The 23535-nt window shown below is 45.5% G+C and overlaps 1 pseudogene; it reads right to left on the reverse strand.

Annotated features, from left to right (window-relative positions):
* Positions 1 to 445: 445 nt before the first annotated feature.
* The window catches only part of LOC123733303 (dynein axonemal heavy chain 11-like), a 38114-nt pseudogene continuing 15024 nt past the window's right edge, over positions 446 to 23535 (reverse strand).

A 23535-nucleotide genomic window follows, 5' to 3' on the forward strand; every position in this document is an offset into this window, starting at 1 on the left:
AGATGCTCTAAATCCAAAACATGGTATTTAATGTAAGGTGAGTATTGGTTAAGTGGGACACGTAGCAAAGTGGGAGACTTAAGCTTTGTAATGGATATCTTTAAATGTGCACAATAACACAACCTACAATTACTGCCTGTGTTAGTGAGAAAGTATGTGATGATAAACCATTGGTTCAATGGGTACGACGTCATCATTGTGGGCGTGGCACCCCGTGTAATGACCTGCGTCTCCAGAGGCATAACAGTAAGTCAAATGACATAGCGTTCGGAGGTAAATAATGTGAAGGTTATAAAAAAAATAAGAAAGCATATTCAGTGTCTTATTACAACATATTTTGTATGTAATTGTGAATCAAAATGACTGTAAATGGTTTTCTTATTTTGAATGTTGACAGTGTCCCAGTATGCCAATGGCCTACTGTGAAACGGGGACATCCTGTTACTGTCAAACTGGGACATCCTGTTACTGTCAAACTGGGACATCCTGTTACTGTCAGACTGGGACACCCTGTTACTGTCAAACTGGGACACCCTGTTACTGTCAAACTGGGACACCCTGTTACTGTCAAACTGGGACACCCTGTTACTGTCAAACTGGGACATCCTGTTACTGTCAAACTGGGACATCCTGTTACTGTCAAACGGGGACATCCTGTTACTGTCAAACTGGGACACTGCTCTAGGTCATTTTAATTTAGATTTTTTTTGGGGGGGGGGATTATGAAATGCATGCTTTTGTAACAGAAATCAATTTTCTAAATAGGATCAAATGTTCAATTTCATGAATCAAATCTGCTATCAGCTAGCTTAAAAGCGAAAGCTAGCATAGCTGCATATTAACTTTTTTTTTTTTAACCTCTACAGGATCGGTGGGTCCCCTGCGGGACGGTTGAGCTAACGTAGGCTAATGCGATTAGCATGAGGTTGTAAGTAAGAAGAACATTTCCCAGGACATAGACATATCTGATATTGGCAGAAAGCTTAAATTCTTGTTAATATAATTGCAGTAGCTATTACAGTGAAATAATACCATGCTATTGTTTGAGGAGAGTGCACAGTTATGAACTTGAAAAGTTATTAATGAACCAATTAGGCACATTTGGGCAGTCTTGATACAACATGTTGAACAGAAATCAATGGTTCATTGGATCAGTCTAAAATGTTTGTCTGAAATCACAACACACTGAATGTTGCCGTTATCTGCTACTAAAGGCCATAAGCCATGGCACAATATATCCAAGGTGCCACAGTATCAAAGCTGATTCTGAATGAACAACATATTGGATAACTGGGCTAGTGTAACCTGAGGGATGAACCCAGGCTTAATGCTGGAGAAACCAACGTCTTGACCATTAGACCATTAGACCAAGAGGAAATTCCCTATTTGCCCGAGGGCCAACACTGATTTTGAAGTCGCAGGCTGGGCTACCCATCACAATGAGCATCCGCGACCGACTCATGTCTGCTACACTAGCAGGCACCAGATTTGCTTTGAAGGCCACATTTTCTCAGACGACATAACAGGTGTCAAAATGGACACTCTCTTACTGCCAAATGGTGCACTATTCCCCCACATAGTACACTACTTTTGACCTGTCCTACGGGTCCTTGTCAAAAGTAGTGCACTACATTGGGAATAGGGTGCCGTTTGGCATACAGGCCATCTCTGAGATTATTAGAAAATATAGATATTTTACCTTTATTTAACTAGGCAAGTCAGTTAAGAACAAATTCTTATTTTCAATGACGGCCTAGGAACAGTGGGTTAACTGTCTTGTTCAGGGGCAGAACGACTGATGATGATCCGTGAGGGTGAAGGAGGAAAGATAAGAAACGTGATTTATAATAACAAATGACAAAAAATGGAGATCACAACCATTTGTACCTGTATTGTTTAGCAAATGACTTCCTTCTTCAGCAGTAATTGCAGCGATCACTTATGCGGCGTGGCGAACTGTCACGTCGGCCTGCGTGTAATTACACAGAGAACAACGCTTCATTGCCCCCCTAATGAATTCTCTGTGTAAGCACATACAGGTTAGTGTTTAGTTAACATAATGAAGGACATTCGTTTTTGGGGGGGCAGAATCTGAGGAGATAATTGGTTGTGACCGGAGTAATAGGAAGAGAAAAACACATTACGTGTTGTTAGTGTGAATGAGGGGCACAACAGTATAATAATGACAGGATTCTTTCTTTGTGTGTTGGAGATACAGTGAAAGGATAGGTTGGGCTGTGTGAGTGGAGATACAGTGATATGATAGGTTGGGCTGTGTGAGTGGAGATACAGTGATATGATAGGTTTGGCTGTGTGAGTGGAGATGTGAAGATACACTATTTGACCAAAGTATGTGGACACCTGCTCATCGAACATCTCATTCCTAAATCATGGGCATTAATATGGAGTTGGTCCCCCTCTTTGCTGCTAATTTCAGCCTCCACTCTTCTTGGAAGGCTTTCCACTAGATGTTGGAACATTGCTGTGGGGACTTGCTTCCATTCAGCCACAAGAGCATAAGTGAGGTCGGGCACTGATGTTGGGCGATTAGGCCTGGCTCACAGTTGGCATTTCAATTCATCCGAAAGGTGTTCGATGGGTTGAGGTCAGGGCTCTGTGCAGGCCAGTCAAGTTCTTCCACACAGATCTCGACAAACTATTTCTGTATGGACCTCGCTTTGTGCACGGGGAATTGTCATGCTGAAACAGGAAAGAGCCTTCCCCAAACTGTTGCCTCAAAGTTGGAAGCATAGAATTGTCTACAATGTCATTGTATACTATAGGATTAAGATTTCCCTTCACAGGAACTAAGGGGCCAAGCCCAAACCATGAAAAACAGCCACAGACCATTATTTATCCTCCACCAAACTTTACACTTGGCATTATGCATTTGGGCAGGTAGCCTTCTCCTGGTGTCCGCCAAACCCAGTTTCGTCTGTCGGACTGCCAGAGAGTGAAGCGTGATTCATCAATACAGAGAATGCATTTTCACTGCTCATTTCCGCTGCTCCAGAGTCCAATGGCAGCAAGCTTTACACCACTCCAGCCGACGCTTGGCATTGTGCAAGGTGATCTTAGGTTTGTGTGCGGCTACTTGGCCATGGAAAACCATTTCATGAAGCTCCTGAAGAACAGTTGTTGTGCTGACATTGCTTTCAGAGGCAGTTTGAAACTCGGTAGTGAGTGTTGCAACCGAGGACTCGCTTTCAGCACTCGGTGGTCCCATTCTGTGAGCTTGTGTGGCCTACCACTTCGCGGCTGAGCCGTTGTTGCTTCTAGACGTTTCACAATAACAGCACTTACAGTTAACGGGGGAATCTCTAGCAAGGGAATTATGCACTGTTTCCCGGGACGCATTTGAGGGGAAAATAGTTAGTCAACGTCAGACGCCGATGTAAAATGCTGTTTTTATATATAAATATGACCTTTATTGAACAAAAGAATGCATGCTGTGTGTAACATGATGTCCTAGGTGTGTCATCTGATGAAGTTTGTATAAGGTTAGTGCTGCATTTAGCTGTCTTCTGGGTTTTTGTGACATTATATGCTAGCTTGAAAAATGGGTGTCTAATTATTTCTGGCTTGGTACTGTGCTGACATAATCTAATGTTTTGCTTTAGCTGTAAAGTCTTTTTGAAATTGGACAGTGTGGTTAGATAAAGGAGAGTCTTGTCTTTAAAATGCTGTGAAATAGTCATATGTTTGAAAAATTGAAGTTTTTGTATTTTTGAGGAGTTTGTAATTCGCGCCACGCCTATCATTGGATATTGGAGCAGGTGTTCCGCTAGCGGAACGTCTAGATGTAAGAGGATATAACACCCCTTTAATAACACACACAACCCGAACCATAAGAAACAAATACCCCTCTGCCACGTCCTGACCAAACTACAATACAAATACTCTCTCTACTGGTCAGGACGTGACACGGAGATTGTTTTATTGTATGTTTGTGTAAGTCATGTGTCGGTGCGCGACGGGTTTTGTACCCACTTATATTATTTTTTGTATATTTTGGTTTTGGAGTTTTATGAGCACTTGTTGAACAACTCTGTTTATACCAAGTTCGTTTTCCTGCGCCTGACTTCCCTGCCACCGACATGCAGCCATTACACTGTGTCTGGAATAAATACAGGCTGCAGTAGCCTACCTTCATCTGAATCTGTGTCTGGAATAAATACAGGCTGCGGTAGTCTACCTTCATCTGAATCTGTGTCTGGAATAAATACAGGCTGCATTAGCCTACCTTCATCTGAATCTGTGTCTGGAATAAATACTGGCTGCATTAGTCTACCTTCATCTGAATCTGTGTCTGGAATAAATACAGGCCGCAGTAGCCTACCTTCATCTGAATCTGTGTCTGGAATAAATACAGGCTGCATTAGCCTACCTTCATCTAAATCTGTGTCTGGAATAAATACAGGCTGCAGTAGCCTACCCTCATCTGAATCTGTGTCTGGAATAAATACAGGCTGCATTAGCCTACCTTCATCTAAATCTGTGTCTGGAATAAATACAGGCTGCATTAGCCTACCTTCATCTAAATCTGTGTCTGGAATAAATACAGGCTGCATTAGCCTACCTTCATCTGAATCTGTGTCTGGAATAAATACAGGCTGCATTAGCCTACCTTCATCTAAATCTGTGTCTGGAATAAATACAGGCTGCAGTAGCCTAACTTCATCTGAATCTGTGTCTGGAATAAATACAGGCTGCAGTAGCCTACCCTCATCTGAATCTGTGTCTGGAATAAATACAGGCTGCAGTAGCCTACCTTCATCTGAATCTGTATCTGGAATAAATACAGGCTGCAGTAGCCTACCTTCATCTGAATCTGTATCTGGAATAAATACAGGCTGTATTAGCCTACCTTCATCTGAATCTGTGTCTGGAATAAATACAGGCTGCATTAGCCTACCTTCATCTGAATCTGTGTCTGGAATAAATACAGGCTGCAGTAGCCAGCCATGCATTAGGCAATTTTTTGGCCTATTTCATTGATAGTTAAATAGGACTAAGTAAGTAAATCATGTGCATTTTCATCTGTCGGGGTCATTTATCTTTGAACAATGTGTGAATGAGTGAAGGAACATAATGATGCACTCTAAGTGATAGAGCAGTAATGTAGACCTGAGGCATAGCCTTTACCGGCATTTAAAGTGCACTTCCGGGTTTTCCGATCGCCAGTAAATCCGATTACGAGTATCGAGTGTGATAAAACGGATACGATTACGAATCACGAGTATGACGAGATCGGCACACTCCTAGTTACTAGGTTTGGCTGCATGGTGACAGTGCATTCAGAACCATCCAGTGGCTAGACACACTACAACCTTAATTTTACCAGGTTCCTGTGAAGCAACTGTAATGACAGTCCACCACAACCACCCGATTAAACTATCGGGTGCCACCACATACCCAACAGTTTGAGATCATTGTGAGGGGATTTTGCCAGTGGTTCGTATGGGGAAACAGGCTTCCCAGGAAAATGTTGACTGAGGTTGCAACAGTAACCAAGGGGGGCGGAGCATAGTGAAGGGTAAAATCATTCCGGAGTAAATCCTGATTCCTCCAACCTGGATTTGTGGAAAACCTGGGGATTTTTGGAAGGTTTTGGGAATTTGAGCATTACTTTGGTGTTGGCTTCCATGTAGTTGCAGAGCACGTTTACAGAGATGACCAGGTCTCCTGTGTTGAAGGGTTAAGATCTGTTCCAGCCCTGGGGATCAAACTTCCTGCGCTCCGTCACACAGGCATGGAGGTAGCAGAGGGAGAAGAACAGATTGTTGAACTCCTGCTCCCGAGAACACATCTCCAGGGTATCCTGTAAACAGAGACAGAGAGAGAGCAATAGCTATCAAAATCAAATGTTATTTGTCACATGCGCTGAACACAACAGGTGTAGGTGAAAAGCAGCTGCTGTAAGAGCTTCACTACAGGTGAAAGGCAGCTGCTGTAAGAGCTTCACTACAGGTGAAAGGCATCTGCTGTAAGAAAGCTTCACTACAGGTGAAAGGCAGCTGCTGTAAGAAAGCTTCACTACAGGTGAAAGGCAGCTGCTGTAAGAAAGCTTCACTACAGGTGAAAGGCAGCTGCTGTAAGAGCTTCACTACAGGTGAAAGGCAGCTGCCTTAAGAGGGCTTCACTACAGGTGAAAGGCAGCTGCTGTAAATATTAACTACTGTAGGGCACTGAGTTTTCCTTCACCGCATGACCTTGACCAGGAAAAACTCTGAACCCTGCTCATTTCACAAGGCATCACTTAAATTCTATATCTTCAAAACAACTTTTTTTAATCAGCCATATGTTTGCCTCTGACCTGGTTGAAGTTGTGGAAGGCAGCGTGCAGACTGGCATGCCTGCCGGAGGGTAGCTCGTTGGGGATCTTGCTGGCGTCCTCCAGGATGTCTCTGGGGATGATGTGCTGGTCAGGGATGGGCGCTGGCTCCCCGCTGATGAACACCCGGTAGTCATCGTGGCCGCCCCGGTCCTCTTCAGGAGGGCTTCCAGAGAGGGCAACCAACGCGCCACCAGGTGCACTTTCTGACTGAAACAATACACACACACACACACACACACTATACAGTATATATTGTATTTTATGTGTTCATTAACGTTTCTTAATGAGGGGAAATGTTTCTAGAAACAAGACCTAAACACTTTTGTTCCAGCCAAGAAACGAAGCAGCTGATTGAGCTGATCTAATCTAATCACGCTTTAGATTGAACCAAATTGATTGAACCAAATTCATTGAACCAAATTGATAGAACCAAATTGAACCAAATTGCCTTAGGTTCACTGGCTCAGATCAAGAAGGGAGATAATCATGTTGAATCAGGTGCTCTATTCTATTGTCGCTGGCTGGCTGCTGGAACAACATCATACAGTCACTATGACCCTCCAGACTACCACTAGTCTAGTCTGGCTGCTGACTGGAACAACATCATACAGTCACTATGACCCTCCAGACTACCACTAGTCTAGTCTGGCTGCTGGAACAACATCATACAGTCACTATGACCCTCCAGACTACCACTAGTCTAGTCTGGCTGCTGACTGGAACAACATCATACAGTCACTATGACCCTCCAGACTACCACTAGTCTAGTCTGGCTGCTGGAACAACATCATACAGTCACTATGACCCTCCAGACTACCACTAGTCTAGTCTGGCTGCTGACTGGAACAACATCATACAGTCACTATGACCCTCCAGACTACCACTAGTCTAGTCTGGCTGCTGTAACAACATCATAGAGTCACTATGACCCTCCAGACTACCACTAGTCTAGTCTGGCTGCTGACTGGAACAACATCATACAGTCACTATGACCCTCCAGACTACCACTAGTCTAGTCTGGCTGCTGACTGGAACAACATCATACAGTCACTATGACCCTCCAGACTACCACTAGTCTAGTCTGGCTGCTGACTGGAACAACATCATACAGTCACTATGACCCTCCAGACTACCACTAGTCTAGTCTGGCTGCTGACTGGAACAACATCATACAGTCACTATGACCCTCCAGACTACCACTAGTCTAGTCTGGCTGCTGACTGGAACAACATCATACAGTCACTATGACCCTCCAGACTACCACTAGTCTAGTCTGGCTGCTGACTGGAACAACATCATACAGTCACTATGACCCTCCAGACTACCACTAGTCTAGTCTGGCTGCTGACTGGAACAACATCATACAGTCACTATGACCCTCCAGACTACCACTAGTCTAGTCTGGCTGCTGACTGGAACAACATCATACAGTCACTATGACCCTCCAGACTACCACTAGTCTAGTCTGGCTGCTGACTGGAACAACATCATACAGTCACTATGACCCTCCAGACTACCACTAGTCTAGTCTGGCTGCTGACTGGAACAACATCATACAGTCACTATGACCCTCCAGACTACCACTAGTCTAGTCTGGCTGCTGACTGGAACAACATCATACAGTCACTATGACCCTCCAGACTACCACTAGTCTAGTCTGGCTGCTGGAACAACATCATACAGTCACTATGACCCTCCAGACTACCACTAGTGTAGTCTGGCTGCTGGAACAACATCATACAGTCACTATGACCCTCCAGACTACCACTAGTCTAGTCTGGCTGCTGTAACAACATCATACAGTCACTATGACCCTCCAGACTACCACTAGTCTAGTCTGGCTGCTGACTGGAACAACATCATACAGGCACTATGACCCTCCAGACTACCACTAGTCTAGTCTGGCTGCTGGAACAACATCATACAGTCACTATGACCCTCCAGACTACCACTAGTCTAGTCTGGCTGCTGACTGGAACAACATCATACAGTCACTATGACCCTCCAGACTACCACTAGTCTAGTCTGGCTGCTGTAACAACATCATACAGTCACTATGACCCTCCAGACTACCACTAGTCTAGTCTGGCTGCTGTAACAACATCATACAGTCACTATGACCCTCCAGACTACCACTAGTCTAGTCTGGCTGCTGGAACAACATCATACAGTCACTATGACCCTCCAGACTACCACTAGTCTAGTCTGGCTGCTGGAACAACATCATACAGTCACTATGACCCTCCAGACTACCACTAGTGTAGTCTGGCTGCTGGAACAACATCATACAGTCACTATGACCCTCCAGACTACCACTAGTCTAGTCTGGCTGCTGACTGGAACAACATCATACAGTCACTATGACCCTCCAGACTACCACTAGTCTAGTCTGGCTGCTGTAACAACATCATACAGTCACTATGACCCTCCAGACTACCACTAGTCTAGTCTGGCTGCTGGAACAACATCATACAGTCACTATGACCCTCCAGACTACCACTAGTCTAGTCTGGCTGCTGACTGGAACAACATCATACAGTCACTATGACCCTCCAGACTACCACTAGTCTAGTCTGGCTGCTGACTGGAACAACATCATACAGTCACTATGACCCTCCAGACTACCACTAGTCTAGTCTGGCTGCTGTAACAACATCATACAGTCACTATGACCCTCCAGACTACCACTAGTCTAGTCTGGCTGCTGGAACAACATCATACAGTCACTATGACCCTCCAGACTACCACTAGTCTAGTCTGGCTGCTGTAACAACATCATACAGTCACTATGACCCTCCAGACTACCACTAGTCTAGTCTGGCTGCTGACTGGAACAACATCATACAGTCACTATGACCCTCCAGACTACCACTAGTCTAGTCTGGCTGCTGGAACAACATCATACAGTCACTATGACCCTCCAGACTACCACTAGTCTAGTCTGGCTGCTGACTGGAACAACATCATATAGTCACTATGACCCTCCAGACTACCACTAGTCTAGTCTGGCTGCTGTAACAACATCATACAGTCACTATGACCCTCCAGACTACCACTAGTCTAGTCTGGCTGCTGACTGGAACAACATCATACAGTCACTATGACCCTCCAGACTACCACTAGTCTAGTCTGGCTGCTGTAACAACATCATACAGTCACTATGACCCTCCAGACTACCACTAGTCTAGGCTTCTCTACTGTATTACCGTGTACAGCAGGATGCTCAATTCCTGTCCTGGAGGGCCGAAAGACTTGGTTTTCGTTCTCACCTTCTAATCAAAGGGAAAGACCCAGTTAGTTGTACAACTTAATGCCTTCAACTGACATGTTTGTTTGGCATCTAACCCAACCCCTCTGAGTCAGAGAAATACTTCCATACTGACAAATGCTGTTCCCTACCTGCAGGATGACCCAGTGTCTGCTGTTCCCTACCTGCAGGATGACCCAGTGTCTGCTGTTCCCTACCTGCAGGATGACCCAGTGTCTGCTGTTCCCTACCTGCAGGATGACCCAGTGTCTGCTGTTCCCTACCTGCAGGATGACCCAGTGTCTGCTGTTCCCTACCTGCAGGATGACCCAGTGTCTGCTGTTCCCTACATGCAGGATGACCCAGTGTCTGCTGTTCCCTACCTGCAGGATGACCCAGTGTCTGCTGTTCCCTACATGCAGGATGACCCAGTGTCTGCTGTTCCCTACATGCAGGATGACCCAGTGTCTGCTGTTCCCTACATGCAGGATGACCCAGTGTCTGCTGTTCCCTACCTGCAGGTTGACCCAGTGTCTGCTGTTCCCTACCTGCAGGATGACCCAGTGTCTGCTGTTCCCTACCTGCAGGATGACCCAGTGTCTGCTGTTCCCTACCTGCAGGATGACCCAGTGTCTGCTGTTCCCTACATGCAGGATGACCCAGTGTCTGCTGTTCCCTACATGCAGGATGACCCAGTGTCTGCTGTTCCCTACCTGCAGGTTGACCCAGTGTCTGCTGTTCCCTACCTGCAGGATGACCCAGTGTCTGCTGTTCCCTACCTGCAGGTTGACCCAGTGTCTGCTGTTCCCTACCTGCAGGATGACCCAGTGTCTGCTGTTCCCTACCTGCAGGATGACCCAGTGTCTGCTGTTCCCTACCTGCAGGTTGACCCAGTGTCTGCTGTTCCCTACATGCAGGATGACCCAGTGTCTGCTGTTCCCTACCTGCAGGATGACCCAGTGTCTGCTGTTCCCTACCTGCAGGATGACCCAGTGTCTGCTGTTCCCTACCTGCAGGTTGACCCAGTGTCTGCTGTTCCCTACCTGCAGGATGACCCAGTGTCTGCTGTTCCCTACCTGCAGGATGACCCAGTGTCTGCTGTTCCCTACCTGCAGGTTGACCCAGTGTCTGCTGTTCCCTACCTGCAGGATGACCCAGTGTCTGCTGTTCCCTACCTGCAGGTTGACCCAGTGTCTGTTGTTCCCTACCTGCAGGTTGACCCAGTGTCTGCTGTTCCCTACCTGCAGGATGACCCAGTGTCTGCTGTTCCCTACCTGCAGGTTGACCCAGTGTCTGCTGTTCCCTACCTGCAGGATGACCCAGTGTCTGCTGTTCCCTACCTGCAGGATGACCCAGTGTCTGCTGTTCCCTACCTGCAGGATGACCCAGTGTCTGCTGTTCCCTACCTGCAGGATGACCCAGTGTCTGCTGTTCCCTACCTGCAGGATGACCCAGTGTCTGCTGTTCCCTACCTGCAGGATGACCCAGTGTCTGCTGTTCCCTACCTGCAGGTTGACCCAGTGTCTGCTGTTCCCTACCTGCAGGATGACCCAGTGTCTGTGTTGAGAGGCAATCTGCAGGGCCCCTGTCAGCCACCTCCTCCTGACCCAGAGACATGTTGTGTAGTGTCCCCAACTCTATGGAGAAACCCAGCCTCAAACCCATAACACAGGACACAAGACACTCTGAATATCTCTCCACAGTCCCCACGTGCTTCTTATCATCAGGATGCATCTGAATCAGGTGGTTACAGTGAGAATAGGATTGGAGTCTGCTGCTCAACCCAGTAGCTCTCCAGGAGGAAAGTTGGCAACTCGGTGTTTGTGTAGTGTTGTGTAGCCAGGTTCTCCACATTGTTGAGTGGGTCCACTCCAGGAGAGAGGATGCAGAACACAGGGGTGGAGGGGCTGCTCTCCAGCTTGGCAGCGTCCACATACCTCGCTCCCAAGCTCTCCTCCACAAAGCTCATGTCACAGTTCAAGTCACAGATTTAGTTACCTACTCACTATGGGACTGATAGAGGTGAAATACACTATGTTACTATCACTTCCTTACTGTCAAAGCTTGAAGTGCATAAAACTGTTGCATTTACATTCACCAAGTCCAAGTCCGTTTACAAACATGTGCAGGGGCTACACTTCCTCACCGGAAATGAAAGAATACTGTAGAATATGTAGTGCTGATGTCTCAGTCCCAAATGGAACCCTTTTCCCTACATAGTATGCTACTTTTGACAAGAACCCCATGGTCCCTGGTCAGAAGTAGTGCACTATATAAGGAATAATAGGGGGCCATTTGGGACACAACTGATGTCTCACCTGAGGGCGTAGGTCATTCTGTCAGGGTATATGGCTCTCAGCATAATGAGTTTCTGCAGGGAGGTTTGAGGAAACCCCTCTCTCTCAGGACACTCTGAGTCTACCATCTTCCTCCAGTGCTTGGCTGAGCCCTTAATGTCCTGGTCCAACCCCCCGGAACTCATCCAGGGTAGACAGGGTCTGAGGAGATCATCATCATCACACCACCCTAAGCTGCCAATGTCCCAGTGCAGGCTCCCTATTCCCTATGGGCCCTGGTCAAAAGTAATGTACTACATAGGGAATAAGCTGCCAGTTGGATCGCACACACAATGTGCTACTGTACTTCTTAGTGCACTCATTTTAGTGCACTCTATGGGGAAAAGGGTGTGATTAGTGCACTATGGGGAATAGGGTGTGATTAGTGCACTCTATGGGGAATAGGGTGTGATTAGTGCACTCTATGGGGAATAGGGTGTGATTAGTGCACTCTATGGGGAATAGGGTGTGATTATTACACTCTGTGGGGAATAGGGTGTGATTATTACACTCTATGGGGAATAGGGTGTGATTATTGCACTCTATGGGGAATAGGGTGTGATTAGTGCACTCAATGGGGAATAGGGTGTGATTATTACACTCTATGGGGAATAGGGTGTGATTATTGCACTCTATGGGTTATAGGGTGTGATTATTACACCCTATGGGGAATAAGGTGTGATTATTGCACTCTATGGGGAATAGGGTGTGATTATTACACTCTGTGGGGAATAGGGTGTGATTATTACACTCTATGGGGAATAGGGTGTGATTATTACACTCTATGGGGAATAGGGTGTGATTATTGCACTCTATGGGTTATAGGGTGTGATTATTACACCCTATGGGGAATAAGGTGTGATTATTGCACTCTATGGGGAATAGGGTGTGATTATTACACTCTGTGGGGAATAGGGTGTGATTATTACACTCTATGGGGAATAGGGTGTGATTAGTGCACTCTATGGGGAATAGGGTGTGATTAGTGCACTCTATGGGGAATAGGCTGTGATTAGTGCACTCTATGGGGAATAGGGTGTGATTATTACACTCTCTGGGGAATAAGGTGTGATTATTACACTCTATGGGGAATAGGGTGTGATTATTACACTTTATGGGGAATACGGTGTGATTATTACACTCTATGGGGAATAGGGTGTGATTATTGCACTCTATGGGGAATAGGGTGTGATTATTACACTCTATGGGGAATAGGGTGTGATTATTGCACTCTATGGGGAATAGGGTGTGATTTAAGGTGCAGCCTTGGAGATGTGTGTTACCCTGACGATTCCCCAGGCTTGTGGGGACAGGAACGAGACAGGGCTGGCTACGCTGGGCTCCACTGAGAAATACAACAGGAAGTCCAACTCCTGGGCCTCAATCTGCCCACGGGTCAGCAGAATCTGGAGAGGAGAGACAGAGATATAACAACAGGTATAGATTAGAAAAGGTGATTTTTCAGATCAGAACTTCTATCCTATCAATAAAGTTTTTGATCAAACAAGATTATGGCCTCGGCTACCAGAAACATTAATCTGAGACATGTGAAGTCACGACCATGCGAATGACAGCCTTACTATAGACACTTTCTCACAGTGGAGTTGAGAACAGTTGGCGACAGGCAGGTGGCTATGACAGTTATTAGCATTCTGCCGTCAGGCCACACCCGCTGTCAGAGGTAACAGTCTGAACAGCTTTGGCCAGGCCAGGTGGGAGAGCTAATCAAAAGCAGCGTATGGTCCTTCTGTCCCGCTGACGGCCTCTAATTGAAGCTAATGTGGGGCCAGAATAAGTGCTTTGATTTATGAGAATGACACGGGGGGCCAACCTTTTGGGGCTGCCCTGGGCCACTTACCTGGAAGGCATTGTGTAACAGGAAGGTTGACTTGTCTCTCTGGAAGAGGCTCCGGCTGGTGTAGAGGAATGCTGAGTAGGTGACGGCCTCGGTCAAGGAGAGCACTCTGGCCCTCACGTCCTCATCCCACTCCGCTCGCTCTATTGCTTTGTGGAAGACTGTGTTGAAGGTCTCGAGCACAGGTACAGGGAGACAGGTACAGGGAGACAGATGCAGGGAGACAGATACAGAGAGACAGATACAGGGAGACAGATGCAGGGAGATAGATACAGGGAGACAGATACAGGGAGACAGGTACAGGGAGACAGATACAGGGAGATGATACAGGGAGACAGATACGGGGAGACAGGTACAGGGAGACAGATACAGGGAGACAGATACAGGGAGACAGATGCAGAGAGACAGGTGCAGAGAGACAGGTGCAGGGAGACAGATGCAGGGAGACAGATGCAGGGAGACAGATACAGGGAGACAGGTACAGGGAGACAGATGCAGGGAGACAGATGCAGGGAGATAGATACAGGGAGACAGATACAGGGAGACAGATACAGGGAGACAGATACAGGGAGATAGATACAGGGAGACAGATGCAGAGAGACAGATGCAGGGAGACAGATGCAGGGAGACAGATGCAGGGAGACAGATACAGGGAGACAGGTACAGGGAGGCAGGAACAGGTAGACAGGTACAGGGAGACAGGTACAGGGAGACAGGAACAGAGAGACAGGAACAGAGAGACAGGTACAGAAAGACAGGTACAGAGAGACAGGAACATGGAGACAGGAACATGGAGACAGGTACAGGGAGACAGGTACAGGGAGACAGGTACAGAGAGACAGGAACCGAGAGACAGGTCCAGGGAGACAGGAACAGAGAGACAGGAACCGAGAGACAGGAACCGAGAGACAGGTCCAGGGAGACAGGTCCAGGGAGACAGGAACAGAGAGACAGGAACAGAGAGACAGGAACCGAGAGACAGGTCCAGGGAGACAGGTCCAGGGAGACAGGAACAGAGAGACAGGTCCAGGGAGACAGGTCCAGGGAGACAGGAACAGAGAGACAGGAACCGAGAGACAGGTACAGGGAGACAGGTACAGAGAGACAGGAACCGAGAGACAGGTCCAGGGAGACAGGAACAGAGAGACAGGAACCGAGAGACAGGTACAGGGAGACAGGTACAGGGAGACAGGTACAGGGAGACAGGAACAGGGAGACAGGAACCGAGAGACAGGAACCGAGAGACAGGAACCGGGAGACAGGAAAAGGGAGACAGGAACAGAGAAACAGGTACAGGGAAACAGGAACAGAGAGAAAGAAACAGAGTGACAGGTACAGGAAGACAGGTACAGGGATACAGATACAGGGAGACAGGTACAGGGAGAAAGATACAGGGAGACAGGAAAGGGAAGAAAGGTACAGGGAGACAGGTACAGAGAGACAGGTACAGAGAGACAGGTACAGAGAGAAAGGGGATTTCATAGGTCCATAGTGTGATTAACTGTTCTATTACACCCCAGGGAGTTTCCCCCATGTGTCTCAACCAGCTATGAGAGTAGTGAGTGACTACACAAACACTTGACAAGTATGACTCCAGATATTAAACACCCTAAAGGAGAACTGGTACATGGAGTTATAAGAGGTTCTAATCACCTTGAGGGAGAACTGGTACATGGGGTTATAACCACCTTGAGGGTGAACTGGTACATGGAGTTATATGAGGTTTTAATCACCTTAATGGAGAACTGGTACATGGAGTTTTAAGAGGTTTATAAGAGGTGATCTACTTCATTGAGAACTGGTGCGTGGGGTTATAAGTGATTATAATCACCTTCAGGGAGAACTGGTATGTGGGGTTATAAGATGTTATAATCACCTTGAGGGAGAAATAGTACATGGGGTTATAAGCGATTATAATCACCTTCAGGGAGAACTGGTATGTGGGGTTATAAGATGTTATAATCACCTTGAGGGAGAACTGGTACATGGGGTTATAAGAGGTTTATAAGAGGTTATCAACTTCATTGAGAACTGGTACATGGGGTTATAATCACCTTGAGGGAGAACTGGTACATGGGGTTGTAATCATCTTGAGGGAGAACTGGTACATGGAGATATATGAGGTTTTAATCACCTTGAGGGTGAACTGGTACATGGAGTTATAAGAGGTTTATAAGAGGTTATCAACTTCATTGAGAAATGGTACATGGGGTTTTAAGTGATTATAATCACCTTCAGGGAGAACTGGTACATGGTGTTATAAGCGATTATAATCACCTTGAGGGAGAACTAGTACATGGGGTTATAAGCGATTATAATCACCTTCAGGGAGAACTGGTATGTGGGGTTATAAGATGTTATAATCACCTTCAGGGAGAACTGGTACATGGGGTTATAATCACCTTCAGGAAGAACTGTTACATGGGTTATAAGCGATTATAATCACCTTCAGGGAGAACTGGTATGTGGGGTTATAAGATGTTATAATCACCTTGAGGGAGAACTGGTACATGGGGTTATAAGAGGTTTATAAGAGGTTATAATCACCTTCAGGGAGAACTGGTACATGGGGTTATAATCACCTTCAGGAAGAACTGTTACATGGGGTTATAAGCGATTATAATCACCTTCAGGGAGAACTGGTATGTGGGGTTATAAGATGTTATAATCACCTTGAGGGAGAACTGGTACATGGGGTTATAAGAGGTTTATAAGAGGTTATAATCACCTTGAGGGAGATCTGGTACATGGGTTTATAACAGGTTTATACAAGGTTATAATCACCTTGAGGGAGAACTGGTATGTGGGGTTATAAGATGTTATAATCACCTTGAGGGAGAACTGGTACATGGGGTTATAATCACCTTCAGGGAGAACTGGTACATGGGGTTATAATCACCTTCAGGAAGAACTGTTACATGGGGTTATAAGCGATTATAATTACCTTCAGGGAGAACTGGTATGTGGGGTTATAAGAGGTTTATAAGAGGTTATAATCACCTTGAGGGAGATCTGGTACATGGGTTTATAAGAGGTTTATACAAGGTTATAATCACCTTGCGGGAGAACTGGTACATGGGTTTATAAGAGGTTTATACAAGGTTATAATCACCTTGAGGGAGAACTGGTATGTGGGGTTATAAGATGTTATAATCACCTTGAGGGATAACTGGTACATGGGTTTATAAGAGGTTTATACAAGGTTATGATCACCTTGAGGGGAGAACTGGTATGTGGGGTTATAAGAGGTTTATAAGAGGTTATAATCACCTTGAGGGAGAACTGGTACATGGGTTTATAAGAGGTTTATACAAGGTTATAATCACCTTGAGGGAGAACTGGTATGTGGGGTTATAAGAGGTTTATAAGAGGTTATAATCACCTTGAGGGAGAACTGGTACATGGGGTTGATTCTGTGCAGGTTGTAGATGATGAAGTAGAACAAAGAGGTTCTCTGGGCAGCAGGACGGTAGAGCTCTCTGGCCTCGTTGATCTTTGTCTTGATCTCTCTGGCCTCCACCACCTGTGTGTGTGTGTGTGTCAGTTAACACAATGAGTTATGAACTAGGGCCTCAGTCATGCTCCAGATTTCTCCCTATTTCAGCGTAGCCATAAGTACATTTCATTTGTAGCTAACATGGTGAAATGGAGTGCGCATTGCTCTACTAACTAGACTATAAAACAGTAGGCCTATATAATAACACATGGAATTTAAGTCTTGACGCTAGTAGACATCCTAAACCAGAGCTACTGTACAAACTACTGTACATCAGAGAGGCTGAACAGTATTTTTTTACCTTGTTGTTCTAACACCAGTGATACTAAACTACAGGCTACTGTATGATTCATTTGACCTGGTTATCATGAACATAATTATACACTAAGATAGACGCAATAACTAAGATAAGATAGACTTTATTAGTCCACATGGGATGGAAATATGCCTTCTGCTTTTCCCCCAACACCTCCGATATACACACACATACACAGGGGTGAAAGTTAGCCGGTGCGGTCCGGTACGGCGTCCCGGCAAAATAAATTAGCTGTATGCTAATAGATACCCATAGACTTCCAGTCATTGCACTAATGCCATGTTAGTATTGGCTCGCAAAACTACCTCTAACTTCCTTCATACTGGACACAGAGACATAGAAATGGTATCTATGAGTTCATCTGACTGGGGAAGTAGACACAATCCCAAAGTATCCCTTTAAACCAGAAGCCCTCTGGTCAGAAATCCTCATGCTTCTCCAAACTTTGAAAAGTTTCAAATGTTCACCACAAGGGAATAATCTTAACTGTATCCACGAGATAATCTATAGTCTCCCAAAGCAGCCAATACAGTATTTATCTGTTCCTCCATTTCAATTCAATTAGCAGAGGCTGGACAAACCCGACCCGGTGGCTTTTCATTTTTCACTAATTACCCTTCCCATGTCAGGCTACGGACCCAATTTTTTAGGGCCCAGGTTTCCCATGGCCCGGATCTTGTTACACTCTATATCTTCACAAGCAAAAATGAATGTACTATTGATAGAACCATTACTCCACCAAATGAAAGTCCTGGGCTGATGGATTGGTTTGTAGTCCTCCGTCAGCCATGAAAGGAAATAATTAGTATTCATTACTTCACACTCTACAACATTCCAATTATTAATGAACTTCAGCTGTGGAGCCTCACCGTATCCATCATGGCCATCACAGCAGGTTGTATTAATCACAAGCAAAAACAAGCGCAGGTCATCTACAGCGGATGAATTTCTAATCAGATTTACCACAGGGATGAATTGTCACGGGTCGGCAGACAGCAGCAGCACTGGATCTGTTAGGAGTTCAATACATGTCCAGTCTTAGATGTTCAGTAATATTCACACACACTTTGGTTTCACAGGGAAAGGAAGGAACAAGAAAGATGTGTGTTGATGGTTGAGAAGAGGTCGATTTATAGTATTTTTATTTTTTCCGTTTGCACCGTAGATACTTCCTGTTACATTGTGATATGTTGTTCATTTAGAGGATTGAACTCAGATAATCATAACGGTGGTGTGGAGGTGAATGAATATGCTTGGGGATTGGATTATTTGCTCCATTGGTTCAAAGGGACTCAGTGTAATAGATTGAAATACATCCACATCCATTTCACATCATAGTGGATTCATCATTCTTCCCATAACCTACGCTACGGCAAATGACCAAATCAACTACAAACTACAGGCTTACGTAGCCTAATGCTAGACCTATGTAGCCTGATAATAAGCCTATGTAGACTAATGATCTGTATTGGAGATTGTCCTGGATACACTCCTGACCACTGTTGAGAGTGGTGGTGGTGTTGTGTTGTTCCCATTCGTTTTCAGAGAGGGAAAGGCACAAGTCCCTAACCCACAAGAGAGGCTGGCTGCCCACTTTTCAGGGCTAACCACTGAAGAATAACTGTTCAGTATTCACCACATAAAGACTATGAGCAGGCCAATGAACATCTATCACCAGACGTCAGAGGGGGAGATCCATACATCTGCCTCAGGGACTCAGAACACGCAATACAAATGCATCTAGAATCTAAAGAGCAAGGAGCAATCCTCTCCCAGTCAGTCATGTCCCTGGAGCTGTCTACCGCTCAGTGAGACTCTAGCGTCAGTCAGGCAAATCCTCTGGCATTGTCTGTGTCCCAGATGGCACCCTAGTCCCTATGTAGTGCACTACTTTTGACCAGGGCCCATAGGGTTGTGCACTATATAGGGAATAGGGTTCGCAGCCATTCGGGATCGCAGATACTGTAAAATACTGTCCCACAGGCCCATATTTAGACACGTTGGGATAGTATTGACTTCTATATCAAAAGGGATATAAAACCATGGATCGATTAGTAATGTGTAGACAAGACTGGTTACAGGCTATAGGCACAACTATAGAATAAATAACTTTTGCAGAAAAAGCACATTGTGCACAGTATGATAATTGTATAGGGCTACTGTGTCTTAATGACAAAAATCTCACTGTTTGTCTCCTCCAGGGCTGGTTTCCTGGACACAGACTAAGGCTAATCCTAGACTAAAAAGCACTTTCAATGGACATTCTCAGTTGAAAGTGCTTTTTAGTCCAGGACTAGACTTAATCTGTGTCTGGGAAACTGCCCCACCTAGAGATTTCATTGGTGGATTCCTGAGCCAGTCGATCTGTATAGGGACAGGTCAAACCAAGGACCATTGTCACTACTTGCCTTCCTTCCTTGATGGTGTTTCTCCCCAGTAGTGGCTCCAGGACTGGGTCAACTCTCTCCTATAGGTTCTCAATCAGAACAGTCTCTTGTGTTTATCTCCCCAGTAGTGGCTCCAGGACTGGGTCAACTCTCTCCTATAGGTTCTCAATCAGAACAGTCTCTTGTGTTTATCTCCCCAGTAGTGGCTCCAGGACTGGGTCAACTCTCTCCTATAGGTTCTCAATCAGAACAGTCTCTTGTGTTTATCTCCCCAGTAGTGGCTCCAGGACTGGGTCAACTCTCTCCTATAGGTTCTCAATCAGAACAGTCTCTTGTGTTTATCTCCCCAGTAGTGGCTCCAGGACTGGCTCAACTCTCTCCTATAGGTTCTCAATCAGAACAGTCTCTTGTGTTTATCTCCCCAGTAGTGGCTCCAGGACTGGCTCAACTCTCTCCTATAGGTTCTCAATCAGAACAGTCTCTTGTGTTTATCTCCCCAGTAGTGGCTCCAGGACTGGCTCAACTCTCTCCTATAGGTTCTCAATCAGAACAGTCTCTTGTGTTTATCTCCCCAGTAGTGGCTCCAGGACTGGCTCAACTCTCTCCTATAGGTTCTCAATCAGAACAGTCTCTTGTGTTTATCTCCCCAGTAGTGGCTCCAGGACTGGGTCAACACTCTCCTGTAGGTTCTCAATCAGAACAGTCTCTGCATAGGCAAGGGCTCGCTCTAACACAGCCAAATACCTGTGGAGAATGATGATGGTAACACTTTAGAGAAAATACATATGAATTATACTTTATAACATCCTGTATAATGACTTATAATACACTTACAATTATATTATAAGGCATTATAAAGGATGTTATAAAGCATTAAACGTACAGTAAGTATTTCATTTAAAGTGTAACCAGAATGATTCACTGGAAGAGGTAACTTGAATACTTTTTTACATTTTGTAACTGGCAAGCCCAAAGACACATGAATGGGCGGAGTTATGGGCGGAGTTAGGAAGTTGGCTGTCAGAAGTATTACAATGTAAATGTATTTTAATCCACCTGTCTGCATATTTCAAGACATGGCATATGAGGGTGCAGTGAGATAACCCATGGATTGGATGATACCTTTCTCGTCAATCAATTTGAAAAAAATATACAGTGCATTCGGAAAGTATTCAGACCCTTTGACTTTTTCCACATTTTGTAATGTTACAGCCTTATTCTAAAATGGATGAAATCTTTTTTCCCTCATCAATCTACACACAATACCCCATAATGACAAAGCAAAAACAGGTTTTGTGGATGTTTTGCCCAAAAAATATACATAAAAACTGAAATATAACGTTTACATAAGTATTTTGACCCTTTACTCAGTACTTTGTTGAAGCAGCTCAAGTCTTCTTGGGTATGACACTACAAGCTTGGCACACCTGTATTTGGGGAGTTTCTCCCATTCTTCTCTGCAGATCCTCTCAAGCTCTGTCAGGTTGGATAGGGAGCATTGCTGCACAGCTATTTTCAGGTCTCTCCAGAGATCAGGTTCAAGTCCGGGCTCTGGCTGGGCTACTCAAGCACATTCAGAGACTTGTCCCAAAGCCACTCCTGGGTTGTCTTGGCTGTGTGCTTATGTCGTTGTCCTGTTGAAAGGTGAACCTTCTCCCTAGTCTGAGGTCCTGAGCGCTCTGGAGCAGGTTTTCATCAAGGATCTCTCTATACATTGCTCCGTTAATCTTTCCCTCGATCCTGACAAGCCTTCCAGTCCCTGCCACTGAAAAACATCCCCACAGTATGATGCTGCCACCACCATGCTTCACCGTAGGGATGGTGCCAGGTTTCCTCCAGACATGACACTTGGCATTTAGGCCAAAGAGTTCTATCTTGGTTTCATCAGACCAGAGAATCTTGTTTCTAATGGTCTGAGAGTCCTTTAGGTACCTTTTGGCAAACTCCAAGTGGGCTGTCATGTGCCTTTTACTGAAGAGTGGCTTCCGTCTGGCCATTCTACCATAAAGGCCTGATTGGTGGAGTGCTGCAGAGATGGTTGTCTTTCTGGAAGGTTCTGCCATCCCCACAGAGGATCTCTGGAGCTCTGTCATAGTGACCATCTGGTTCTTGGTCACCTCCCTGACCAAAGCCCTTCTCCCTCGATTGCTTGTTCATTTTGGCTGGACGGTCAGCTCGTGGAATAGTCTTGGTGGTTCTAAACTTCTTCTATTTAAGAATGATTGGTTCCTTTCCAGCAGATCTGTGCCTCGACACGATCCTGTCTCGGAGCCCTACAGACAATAGACAATTCCTTCGACCTTATGGCTTGGTTTGTGATCTGACATGCACTGTCAACTGTGGGACCTTATATAGACAGGTGTGTGCCTTTCCATATCATGTCCAATTAGATGACTTTATCACAGGTGGACTCCAGTCAAGTTGTACAAACTTCTCAAAGATGATCATTGGAAACAGAAGGCTCCTGAGCTCAATTTCGAGTCTCATAGCAAAAGGTCTGAATATTTATATAAATAAGATATTTCAGTTTTTAAATTGTAATAAATCTGCAAAAATCTCTAAATACCTGTTTTCGCTTTGTCATTAGGGGGGTATTGTGTGTAGATTGATGAGAAAAATATATAATTGAATCAATTTTAGAATAAGGCTGTAACGTTACAAAATGTGGAAAAAGTCAAGGGGTCTGAATACTTAGTAGTGACCAGTGATTAGCCTGGTCCCATCCTGTATCTACTGTCCAGACACCAAATCTTCTATGGTTATCATACCCTACTGTACATGTTTGGCTAAAGTACAAACAGACTGGACCACTTGGATAGACACTGTCCAGTGATACAAACCAAACCCTTGTGACCATCAATGTTCCAAGTCCAACTTGCTTCCATTCCTTTTTCACCCCCCCTCTGAAATCTCTACTATCATTAATGAAATGAGTCAAAACAACGCCCTCCCTCTCTCACTCCATCTGGTGGAGCTGCTCCACCCTGAGCTCTGGCCCACAGCGCCTGCGGATCCACTTGATGCCCTGCTGCTGGGCGTCCATCGTGAGTGGCCAGCACTCGCTGGTGGTCAGGATGGCAGCGTTCTCTGTGGACATCCTATCGTTTGGCAGGCTCTGGTTGTGCCAGGCAGCCACGGTGGCATCGTCTGTAAGCATGAGGACAGGGTCCAGGCCGTCTTTCTGGGGGATGGAGACCTGGAACACACGGAGAGACAGACAGATGGAACCCTGTTCACTATATAGTGCACTAAATAATAAATAGGGTGGCATTTGGAACCGACAGCAGTGAGGCGGTGATGTCACTCTGTTGGCTGTGTGTGGGGTACAGATTGTACAACTATGCAGGCCGATAGAGAGAGAGAGGCAACAGTGCTTCACAAAGATTCATTTCCAGGCGGGTTATCCTAATTAACATCCAAAATCAAAATGTTAAAATAAAATCAATTAAAGACCATGAATAAAAACAGTTTAGACATATTTACACGATAAAGGATAAAGGAGCAGCTTTATAATGCCCTACTGGTCAAAAGTAGTGAACTACATAGGGAATAGGGTGCCAT

This window comes from Salmo salar, unplaced genomic scaffold, assembly GCF_905237065.1.
Source record: "Salmo salar unplaced genomic scaffold, Ssal_v3.1, whole genome shotgun sequence".
NCBI classification, from domain to species: Eukaryota; Metazoa; Chordata; class Actinopteri; order Salmoniformes; family Salmonidae; genus Salmo; species Salmo salar.